We start from the raw sequence: 12,067 nt of genomic DNA, 5'->3' as shown, positions 1-12,067 counted from the left end.
TTATTACTGCTGGCACATCGATTACACACACAGCCACAGACCTGGGCCAAACACTTAGGCAAATTTATACACACGACTCCTTTAGCATGGAGCTCACATCCACGCCTGCTGGCCTCACCGTGTGTGTGTGTGTGTGTGTGTGTATTAGTGTGTGTGTGTGTAAGTATGTGTGTCTGCACGCTGCATCCATTCAACATTGTTTACAACTCAAATACACATACACACGGACAGACGTACAAACACATCGATCTATACATAAACTGTATGTACACAAAGCATATTTTATGGCAGACTGTACTCACAGTGCAAACCACCGGCACAGTGTAAACATTTACATTTAAGTCTTTTCCATTTTTTTTTGTATTTATCTTCTGTTTTATTGGATAGTATGCTCTGGGGAGAGAGATTTTTCGCTTGGTTTTTAGAAAAATATGATTTTAATACTCAATAATACACTAAAGTGCTTGTTAAGATGGATATTTAATGGACATTTATTCATGTATTCATGACACACAAACCCACAGTCTTCAAACCGAAGCCAGCAGGGAATGCACACATCCCATAGTTGACATACGGACTCATATCTGCTCAATTCACATTATATCTACAGGCTTTTTTTGTATGGGACGGAAGTGGTTACAGTCACGGCGCGGGTCAGGTGAGGACACGGGAGGAGGAGAGATGAGAACGGTGGCGGGAGGCTTGCAGACACTCAAACGTGAGGAGATTTCTATTTCAAATCCATTTTCAGGAAGGCGTGATATTGACGAGTGCTAATACTGCAGACCGTAGTCAGCTCACACTCCCCTCTCCTGGCTTTTAACAGGCGGATGGGGATCAGTAAAGAGGAAGAGGGAGGGGGAGGGAGGAAAGGATGGGGGGAGTGATAAAACAGAAAGGGTTTACAGACACGGACAGACACATTGCAAAAATATCCACTTTAACAACTAATTGAATCTAGTTATGTGCCTTAAAATGGTAATTTCCTTGAAACAAGTAAAATATCTGGCAATAACGAGACAGAATTTCACTTCAATGCAAATCAACTTGTTCCAAGATGTGATTTGCTTTATTCTGTCTCATTATTCTGCCCTGGTTCAAGATAATGACACTTGTTTCTAGAAAATTCCTGGAACAAGTGAAACCAATATTCGAAACAAGTGGAATTATCTCACCCCATTAGCAGAATTTTCACGAAAAATATGATTTTCAGATTGTATGAGAGCTGTGGCATTGCTCAACTTTGTGTTTAGATGTTAAAATGTTGTTAGCTAGCTAGCCATAGCATCTGGTCAGTTAACTGTCTTGTACCTACATCTTTTCACAACAGCTAACATATCTAGTAGAAGCTAGCTTTATTAGTAGCTGGTAATGTTAACATTAACATTGGTTGCTTTGCTAAATGAGCCTGCTGGCTAGTTAGCTAGCTAACAGTTTGTTCAGGTTAACTGAGCTGACTCTTCTCAAGATACAACTCAGAGTGTTTTGGAGTAGAGACTAGAGCTAAAGACAAGACAGTTTACTGTGTCACAGTAACTACATTTGGAAACAAATCCACCTTATCACACTATTCACTTTTACTGAGAACGTTACTGAATGGATCTACAGCCACGCCAACAATACTCTTTTGTAAGGTATCTCTCTTTTTCTAGCCTGGTTGTTGTATATTAGTCAATTCTCCAGTGGACATGCATGATGGGACCAGACATGGTTGCTAAAAGATTTGCAAAGCAACTGCAAAGCCTCTATATGAGAGTAAAAGTCTTGCTAATATGGACATTTTTGCAACATAGACAGTTAAGTGAGTGTCGGTTTAGTATACAATATACTATTTGAGAACAGTTTGTATTTGACAAAGGCTTTCACCATATAATTATGTACAATAGATTGCTCTGGCAGACAAATCACCAACAGAGTCCTAATTTGCTTCTCTTGTATGATGATTTGAGGGGAGCTATTCATTTTAAGCCCGTACCAGATTTGTTTGCCTTGACTGGCACAATATGACATGTCTTTTAACTGCACTCTCTCTTATTTTTTTTAATCTTTTATGCAAATATAAATGGACTGTACCGATGAGAATATGCCATGTCTTCCAGGTTAATTGGGCCCTCTGCTTTCATCTTTATGTGTGTGAATTAACTAACTATTTTGTGCTAGGGTTGTAGCAAGGCTGGAAGAATCAAGAGAATGTGTGTGTGTGCGTGTGTGTGTGTGTGTGTGTGTGTGTGCTTATGTAGGCTGCTGCTGCATGCAGCGAGAACACAGTGGTTCATTTACACTGGCATTCCACGACTGACACACTGACCCCACAGACAGCTGCACACACACACACACACACACACACACACACACACACACACAGCGGTGAACAAAACTGGCTGCATGCTAGGGCTAGTTGCCAGTTTTTAACATCAGTCCTGCTCAAACACACACTCTTGCACACGCACACACACACTGCTGGTTATACTGGGATCATTCAACGTAACAGCATTCCTCCTGGTGAAACACACAATGAGACACACACACACACACACACACACACACACTTCGGTTTCCCAGTGACAATGGGGATTAGCAGGCAGAAGCAGCACCGTCTGTCAAAGATGTATGCACATATGCATACACACACAGGTACAGAGCAGACACATACTGTATACATGCATACACACACACACACACACACACAGATATACACATACAAGCTTATACATGCAAACATAACAAATACATGAACACCCTTAGATACAAAGACTCGCACACACACACACACACACACACTTACTGTCCAAGCTGACAGGTGCAGCTTAACCAACGCCCGTTCAGACAGTGTAATAAAAAAATAAAAACCCTCTTGAGTGGAGCTGAGTTGAGCTTTAATCATTCCTAATCTCACTGAGTCTCCTCTACAATATGCTCATTCTGTCTCTAAACTCTCCAGAGTGGAAGGATTTAAGGATTTCTCAGATAAAGTAAAATCCTGACAACTATAGTTTCCTTGTGTTCGCTCCACGCAATTATATGTACAGTAACTCATATTAAAAAGCGGAGGGGAAATCGCTCTTGGAGGCAGCAGTTGGTATATGGTCAACGTTTCCGTCCTTCCCCAATAAAACGCAACAGTGACAAACAGCTGCCGCATGTTTACTCCCTGAGGATGTCGAAGCAGACGGACAGAAATGGAATCAAATAGAGCAAATCTACTGGCTTCAGCTGTGTGAAATACATACCTTGTACCTCTAATTATGACTTTTGCTGTGTTATATTTGACAGGCGACGTGAAGAAAATGTTTAAAGGTAAAATCCACCCTGAGATGTTCAATGCATTTCAGGAGATATTTAATGTTGTGATTTACTTTTTTGCTTTTTCCTACTTCAGTTAGGCTCCGATTCAGAGTTTGTGCACTTAAGTCCTGCGCCGAAACTAAACTGCGTGAGACCAGATCCTGGCAACCTATTTACTTGCCTACTGGGTTGCCAGGTTCCTGACTTTACTAAGTTTTTGCAGATTGACGCTCTAAGCGGACCGGTCACATTCCCTTTAAGAGAAGCTTTTACTTTTGAGAAAATGAATAGTCTAATATAAGCTGTGCCATATTTCCAATTATATGATATCCTTTCATTAATTAGCATATTATGTTCGACTTGCACCATTGCATTGTTCGTTCATTAGGCCTATAATAGGCTAATCTATATTGAAACCAATATCAGGTAGGCTAAATGAAATGAAGTTGTTGTCTTTATATTGGGTATTGAATGCAAGCCTAATCACAGACACACAGTTGGCACTGTACTTACGGCACTTATGGCACATTTGATGTTTTAGATCGCTGAAACACGTCACGTCGTCTACGATTGGTCAGTTTTCCACGGGAATAAGAAAAATACACCACCAAACAACAAAATGGAGCGAATGTTTCTGTTTATGACTCTCAAACACAGCCAAACTATTGAAACAGCCTCATAAAAAAATTACAAAACTACATCAGTGTCAACGAGAAAAGGGTTGTTGATACTATTTTTTAACAGCACAAACAATATGAAGAGCATTTGATCCCGTTCATTTTCCAATCTGATGTTCCTGCTTTTGAAGCTTTTCAAATGAATGCCAAATTGAAGTAAGTGCACCTAAACAAGCTCCAATTTTTCGAAGTGTATTTTTGCCCGGGTCTGTCCAGTTAAGTATTTCAACACTATTAACTCTCTTTCTTTATCTCCATCTCTCGCTCTCTCTCTCTCTCTCTCGATTTCAGAAGAGTACGAAAAACAGCGTACGATCCACTCCAGTTCAATGAAATCAGATTCTTTGTCAAGGTTCTCGAAAAGTTGACGCTTTTGTTTTTATTTTCAGAAATGTCAATAGCAACTTTTGTGTATGGAAGCGGTGAGTGTGCCTCCACCTCTCTGTTGTTACGGGCATTTAGATCCAGCAACCTTGCCAATGTAGGTGGGTGTATGTGTGTGTGTGTGTGTGTGTTCCCATTGCTTTCAAGTACTTTCGCACCTAAATTAAAGGTGGACGGTTAGTGGCAGTGTAGTACTAGTACTTCTAGTGAGTACTTCCACACAAGTAGAAACAAACAAAAACAACAGCATGAATACTCAAATTACTAATGGGACTCAACTCAGTTTTGTTCCATGCAGACCTGTGCATCAGTGACATGGGACCTTGTTTATAGGAATGTACACAGATTTCGTATTCAGCATAAGTTAATTCAGCATAATAATTTTGTTTTTTGCACAGTTTATAAAAAAGACATTGTGCAAAAGTAAGTTGTGCAAGTATGAATTCATGCAAGTATGAATTCCATCTATAAATCACATGAGATTTTGTTCCTTGCACTAACATCCTGGTGTTTGCCTATGCTTTTCTGATTTCTGTAGAATCAGTCAACCAACGTAGATTTAAAAATTTGACCATTTTTATGCTGAAAAATTCCCCAAAAAATTCCAAATGTTCAGTATTTTGTGTTTGTCAAGGTGAAAAAAGCCTCTGAAACATTTAGGCCAACATGTGTGTGTGCGTGTGTGCGCGTGCGTGTGTGCGCCCACCCATTGACAATCTGTTCACAGCTCCACACATTTAACACACACACATAAACTACTGTCAATGAACGAAGCTTCACATATACAAACACTTCCTCTCGTAAACACAGACATAACTATATAAACACACAGGCAAACACACACACACACACACACACACACACATACATATTGCTGAGAAATTGGCCAGTGGGGGTGAATGCATATTACCAGATGAAGTGAGCCAGAGAGAGAGAGAGAGAGAGAGAGAGAGAGAGAGAGAGAGAGAGAGAGATATTTGTATCTGCTGACAAACCTAAAAAAAAAGAGGAATTATTCTGCAGCTGGATCATTCCCATTCTGGGAGTTGAAATCACTGCAATGGAGTCTGAGCGTGTGTGTGTGTGTGTGTGCATGTGCGTGTGTGTGTGTGCAGTCTCCAAAGAGGGGACCCTGCAGCTAAAGCCATTTAGAGGGGCTTTAAGTGCTTGAATAGGCCCAGAAACACTGCTTTTTATCAGGGAATTTGGCGTAGATAATCGAAGCTGGCTCCCAACCGCAGAACAGCAATTTTGCAGTTTAAGAAAATGAGAGGGAGAGAGCAATGAAGGATAAAGACAGACACAGAGAGAGAGAGAGAGAGAGAGAGAGAGAGAGAAAGAGAAAGGGAAAGAGAAAGAGACAGAGAGAGCAATTGTGCAGCCAAGTAATTCCAATTCTGGGAGTAGAAATCACTGCATTGGAATCAGAGTGTATGTGGTCGTGTGTGTGTGTGTGTGTGTGTGTGTGTGTGTGTGTGTGTGTGCAGGTGTGCATGCGTAAGAGAGTTACAGAGAGACACAAGACGGCGGGAAGGCGAGAGGAAGAGAGAGAGAGCTCCCTACTGTTTCTGATAGGTCTATGCGGAGATGGATGGGAAACTAAGTGCCTACTGTAGTTCCATATCTGGAGGCGAGAGAAATATCACCATCTATCTTGGTTGGGAGACTTTATACTCGGGCTGCAATAGAAACCTGTTTTATTGTCATGGCGGTGCAGTAATACCTGCTATAAACTGGGGCTGTTAGCGCAAGTGTTCGGTCGCTACAAAGCGGTGGGGGGGTGGGGGCTAAACACTGATTCGGCAACGCCTGCTCTGCATGAGACTGAGTGGTTTATGGCTTTAACTGAATTTGGCTTTCCATTTTTTTTTTTTTTTGCAAAATATGACGTATCGAATTAGAAAAGCTGAATGGAAACAGCAAAATTCCTCTTAAGTAGCTTCAAAAGTTAGAAAATACATTTTTCCACACTGTCTGACAATTTCACATCCATTTTCTGTATCTGCTCGTTCTGACGCTTCATTGAAGCTATGGCACGCTTATAGTGAGCGACATATTCAAACCCAAGATGCCTTTTTTTTATGGCTGCAGCATTACATCAAATGGAAAAAATCTAGATATCTTGTGCATGTTTTTATACAAACGTCTCTGTAGTTCAGCATGACATGTTTGGTATCTTTGGAAACTTTGAGATCTTGACTAGAATTTAAAATAAAGTTCTGTGGGTTGTGGGTTTGAACAAAGCTTGGCTGCGAAACGTGCATTTGTAATGGTGGTTTCACAGACAGGGTGGATGAGGTTAATATCGTAAAATATCTATGGAAATGCATTTTTTGAATAAAAATTGATGTAGGATTGACCTACCACGACATCCCGGAAACATACCCACACACTGTCTCAGATGCACACACATGCAGACATATACACAACCATGACAGCACACACAAACACATACACACACAATCACACACATGCATACACTCTGACCGGTGTCATTGTTGTAGCCCATCTAGTTTACGTTTCCCCCAGTCATTTTGCAATGCCTGCCGCATGTAATTATATATTTTCTTCTATTTTTTTTACTTCTTTTTCGTTGTTTATAAAACATTGCAGCGCTGATATGAAAACATTCAACTCAGCACAATGAAATAAGGATAAAACAGAAAGTTTGACCAAAACAGTTTGTCATAATGTATAAGAATGAATGGCAGCACAAGGCCTTTAGCTTAAGGAAGGAAAGCAAGCCCTGATATCAACTATCCTGAAAGTGTGCAGACACCTGTGTGCAAGAACCTGGACCAATGATATGAACTTAAAAATAAAACCCTGCTGTTATCCTTCATCGGCAGCTTTAAGGTTTCAACTTTACAATCATTATGGTTATTCAGATGATAAGGGATCTTCCCCAACTGCCACATTACCAAAGCCAAAAGCCTTTTGCTGCCAAGTTAAATCGACTCACTGGTGTACTCGTTTTTTAGTGCAAACTCCTGTGACAGTCATCTGTTAACTCAACTTTCACACCGGGACTGTTTGCTGAACATACACGCTGTTATTTTGTAGCTGCTGCAACTTTATCACCAGTGTTCTGGCCTCACACTCACACTCACACTCACTGTGACCGGCGACATGCTATAGGAGCTGTTAAGCTGTCCTTTCTGTCAGAGCTTGTCTACTGCAGAGTAACATTTGGCCCAATGGTGACTCTGACTTTACTGCCATCCTCTTGGAGAGCCGGCTTTAATTCAACTTTATCGAGAGCTCTCTAATCTTACATGTACAGTCGAGTGTTGCCAAACACCCAGCATGTATACTCATTAATTGTGGAGCGCTACAATTAAGTTGTACTTTTCTCTTCAAGTGTTTTGGTGGATAGCAAGGGGCAATTTGGCGAGGAAAGCACCCCACCCCTTACATCATACCATCAAATGACGGCTGCTCTGGACAAAGGGGTGAAGTATAGTTACACCTATGTCCTTGCATGATTTTGAAAATCTAACATCACTAGTTTGTGCAGAAAATGAGTCTAGGAAAAGTCATGCAGGGACAGTGTTGTGCATTTTTTTGAAAGCTGCTATATTTTATTTCTAATGTTCAAATGATTGCAAGGATAGAAACTAAATAAATGTATCCCGGTTTGTAAAAATAACGTGTTGGTGGGAATGTGAGAGGAAACAAACCATTTCCGTTGGTAAATTTGGATGAATCACTCACTGGTGAAGGGTGAGCTTCACCTCAACCTAATAATTTCACATTTTAGGCGTTTAGCTGATGCTCTTATCCAGGGAAACTTACACGTGAGGCGGTAGGGGTTCAGTGTCATTAGGCCTCTCTTGCCCTTACTGCTATCAACAAGTGTTACCTTTACAGTCAGCGCAGCTCTAGTCTGGCCTTTAATTTGAATAGCTCCAAACAACTCCAGTAGCAGGTAATCATAACCAGAGCCTTTTGGCTGTGATGTGTAACTAGCAGAGTTGGAAATTAACACCAACCACGAGCCAAATGCTGGTAAATTATTATTGTCTACTCTACCAGCCACTCTGGCAGGTAACCAGACACCATTTCAAGGTCTGATTCTGTTCTAAACATCTAGTTGGCTGGTAAAATAGTAACAGTGGTGGGTGGATTTTGGAAATTTACTTGCCACTTTGCCCTGGTAACTGAAAATTCAAAAATGGTTCCACCATTCCGGCTCTCTCCTTGAAGTGCCTTTTGTCCTCAGTGTTTCCTCTGGATTCATTTAGGACTTTTATGACACTTGGTACACACACACCCAAAGCAGTAGGTAGATAGGAAATAACAGTATCATTCAGACTGGTTGTGTGTGTCAGTTGAATGCTGAATGTTTTTGTTTGTTATGAAAAAACACATTTGATCATATAAAGCGTACTCTCACACCCAGTCTGGATAGCACAGAGCAGGTATTTGTGGGAAGGTTTATGTATTTATGTATTCTCACTATCATGTATTTGTATATTTATGCTCTCTTCAAAGCCTTTATGTGTAAATCGTCTTTGGCACATCCTGCTTTCATTGCATTCTACCTTTCATGTAACAATATGATCATATGCTGTACATTTCTGAAAAATAGATATATGGAAACGTGGAAGATCATCCGCAGAAATGAGGACGACACATTAGCATTAAATTAGCAGAGGAAACTCGCATCTTGCCTTGGGTCCCGAACTATCTTACACTGTATGTCCTTTCCAATTAAAGTCATACGCACACACACACGCACACACACACACACACACACAAGGGCACAAACATATGTGGAAGCACACAGACAAATGCACGCAATCAGTATGTATCCACACACACATGAAAACAAATGCATGAGCAATACACATGTGCTTAGATGCACACGCAAAGAAACATGCACACACACACACACACACACACACACACACACGGGATAATGTTACTGCTGTTGCTGCTGCCTGCATGCAGGTTCCAAGTCAAGAGCTGAGAGGAGGAATATCATGCTTGATTAAATACTGCCACTTGAATCAGGCACTTTCTCTCTCACACACACACGCACACACACACACACACGCACACACACGAAGAGATATGCATACTACGTTCACAGAAACAGCCAAACCCATTTTCATGTGCATCTGAGAGAGCGAGGCAGAGTGTGTGTGTGTGTGTGTGTGTCATCTATCCCTATGTCATCTCTCCTATGATGTGACCTTTACATGCAGATATTTTCTTCCTGCTCCGCCTGCAATACTGTTAACACAATTACACTGGGCTAATGAACAGAGCACCCTGATAAAGTCGCACACACACACACACACACACACACACAAATATACACTACCTACTCACACACATACAATCCCTCTCAAATACCACACGTACACACATGCAGATACACTCACACACACACACCCTGGTTTCCTCTGTGCATATCAATGTCCCTGTAAAGGCTACATTTGCATGTTTAATATAAATGAAAGCGCTTATTAAAGTGCAGACAGCAGTTCAGATCAGATGGAGGAAGAGCACATCTAAATCCAGAGCGCTTAACCCGTCACACTCCTCCTCTCGCCTCGTACGTCCTTCCTTTTCTCGCCCCGTCCTCGCCCTTCTTTCCACTCTATTGTTCTATTGTGCTTTTATTAAAAATTATACGAGCCAATTAGCTTTGTCCACGTATATTATCATTATTCTCCCGGGTTTCAATGGAGAGTTTTATTGTTGCATGGTCAAAATGCAGTTTCAGAGGCTTTACCTCCCTGCCAAGAATGAAATTCTGGGTTTAACCCTACTAACAAGTCTGCAATGCTAGCGATAATGTAACACAAATGTTACGTTGTTAGCTAGGCTAGTGGTCGCCATGTTGAATGTTTTAGCGGGAAGTGACGTTAACACCGACTCAAATTTAATTGGTTGTGATGTAAAGCACCTGCAGATTACACTTGGAATTACAGATTTTAATTTTTTCACCCTCCACACCACAGCTTGTGCGCTGGATTCACTTTCTGCCTCGCCTAGTTTGGGGGATTTGCCCAACAAACAGCCACCCCACTCTCAGTGAAAGTGAATGGCAACTAGCAAAGCACCTTTCGTGTCCCATGAGGGTTAGGGTTAGTTATGGTCTAAATGCTGTATCAGAAACCCTACTTTCCACCATCTCCTCCTCTCTACCTCTCTCTACTTGACTCTTTGTTGACATGAGCGTGAAAACAGAAGAAACATTTTTAGACCATTAAATCCATCGCTCGATCCCTCCCTCGCTCTTTTCTTCCTTCCCTCCTTCCCTCTCAAAATATATTCTGATGCAGTGGGTCGAACTAGGTCCAGTAACCCCCCAGGAGTCCTTGAGGGGGGGGTCCTGGGAGTCCCCACCTTCACTATCACTACTACCATCTCCTCACGTACAATTTAGACAGACATTTCAAGACTAAATCAACAACAGAAATCTTGCCATATGTGGGGTCCTGGGACAAAATCTGATCAAATGGGGTCCATGGGGGCCTAGTGTACGTCTAATTCAGAGGTCCATGACATGAAAACATTTGAGAATCCATGCTCTAATGCCCTTGCTAATCAAATCTGGATCTACATTTTTGACACAAGGTTACAGCCACAGGGGAAGAGGGGGAATACTTGAGGCGTCGCGTGGGCCTGATCGAGATCGGACAGGGACCCCGGATCGGTCCGCTGTTGAATCTGGTTCTGATTATCGCGTCTAGGAACTGACAGCATTCCAGCTGCAACTGCTGCAGGGCCACAGCCTCTAAGGGGGGGAAGGATATAACCGTCGCACACATGGTTCCGCTCACTTTAAGCTACTTTGTATGAGGGAATAAAAGAGAAAGTGATGATGGCACGCTCTGTTTTGTTCAGAACCCTTACTACCACTTATTTAATTTCTTAGCGTGTTTGTTTTTATGTGTGTGTGTGTGTGTGTGTGTGTGTGTGTGTGTGTGTGTGTGTGAAAACAGAGATATCACAACCTAGAATGCAATGTGCGTAGTCCAATCCTGAACTACTGTTTCATGCCTGTCTATCCTTTCCTCCTCCTTGAAAGAAAAAGCTGATATTTTGCTTTAAATATTCCATAAAAATGCCATAAGGCTGAACAGAGACAAACAGAGACAATACTCCCTCCGTTAACAACCTTCTAATTTCTTGTCCCATTATGTTCACCCACCAGCTCTGTATGTCCAAAACGTCACATTTCAAATGCCACAATAGAGGATACATTTCTAATGGAGAGTGTTGCATCTTTTTCTTCCTGGCACTAGCAGAGAAATGTCCTTCTCAGAACAGCTGAGAAACTCTGAGCAGCAATAATGAAGAGACAGACTCTCCACTTCCTCAGCAACTGCTGCTGGGTGCAGCTTACCGACTGCCTCCAGTGTCTCTTTATGCCTGTCATCAGTGCAAAGCTATTCATTGTTAGGGGCGGCGGGGTGGCCTAGTGGTTAAACAGGTTGTTCTCCAACCGTAGCACCTTGTGCCCTTGAGCAAGACACTAAATCCCTACCAGCTTCTGCTCTGTAGCTGAACCTGACCTTTGACCTCCCTGTGGAGGGGAGCAAGAGAAAAGAGAATCTCCCTACAAGGAGAAGTAAAGTATCCCACTGTGAGACTATTAGAGAGTAATGACAGCAAAGACAGGCAAACATGTATGTAACATCACAACATGCTTACAAATTACAAAACAGACATTTAGATTTGGTTCGCTGGCATAAGCCTTCATC

The sequence above is a fragment of the Centroberyx affinis genome, unplaced genomic scaffold (genome assembly GCF_046629955.1).
Source record: "Centroberyx affinis isolate AG114_WGS23_722 - 3 ecotype Tasmania unplaced genomic scaffold, CSIRO-AGI_Caff_v1 ptg001079l_1, whole genome shotgun sequence".
NCBI lineage: Eukaryota > Metazoa > Chordata > Actinopteri > Beryciformes > Berycidae > Centroberyx > Centroberyx affinis.
Note: the sequence above shows the minus strand (reverse complement) of the source record.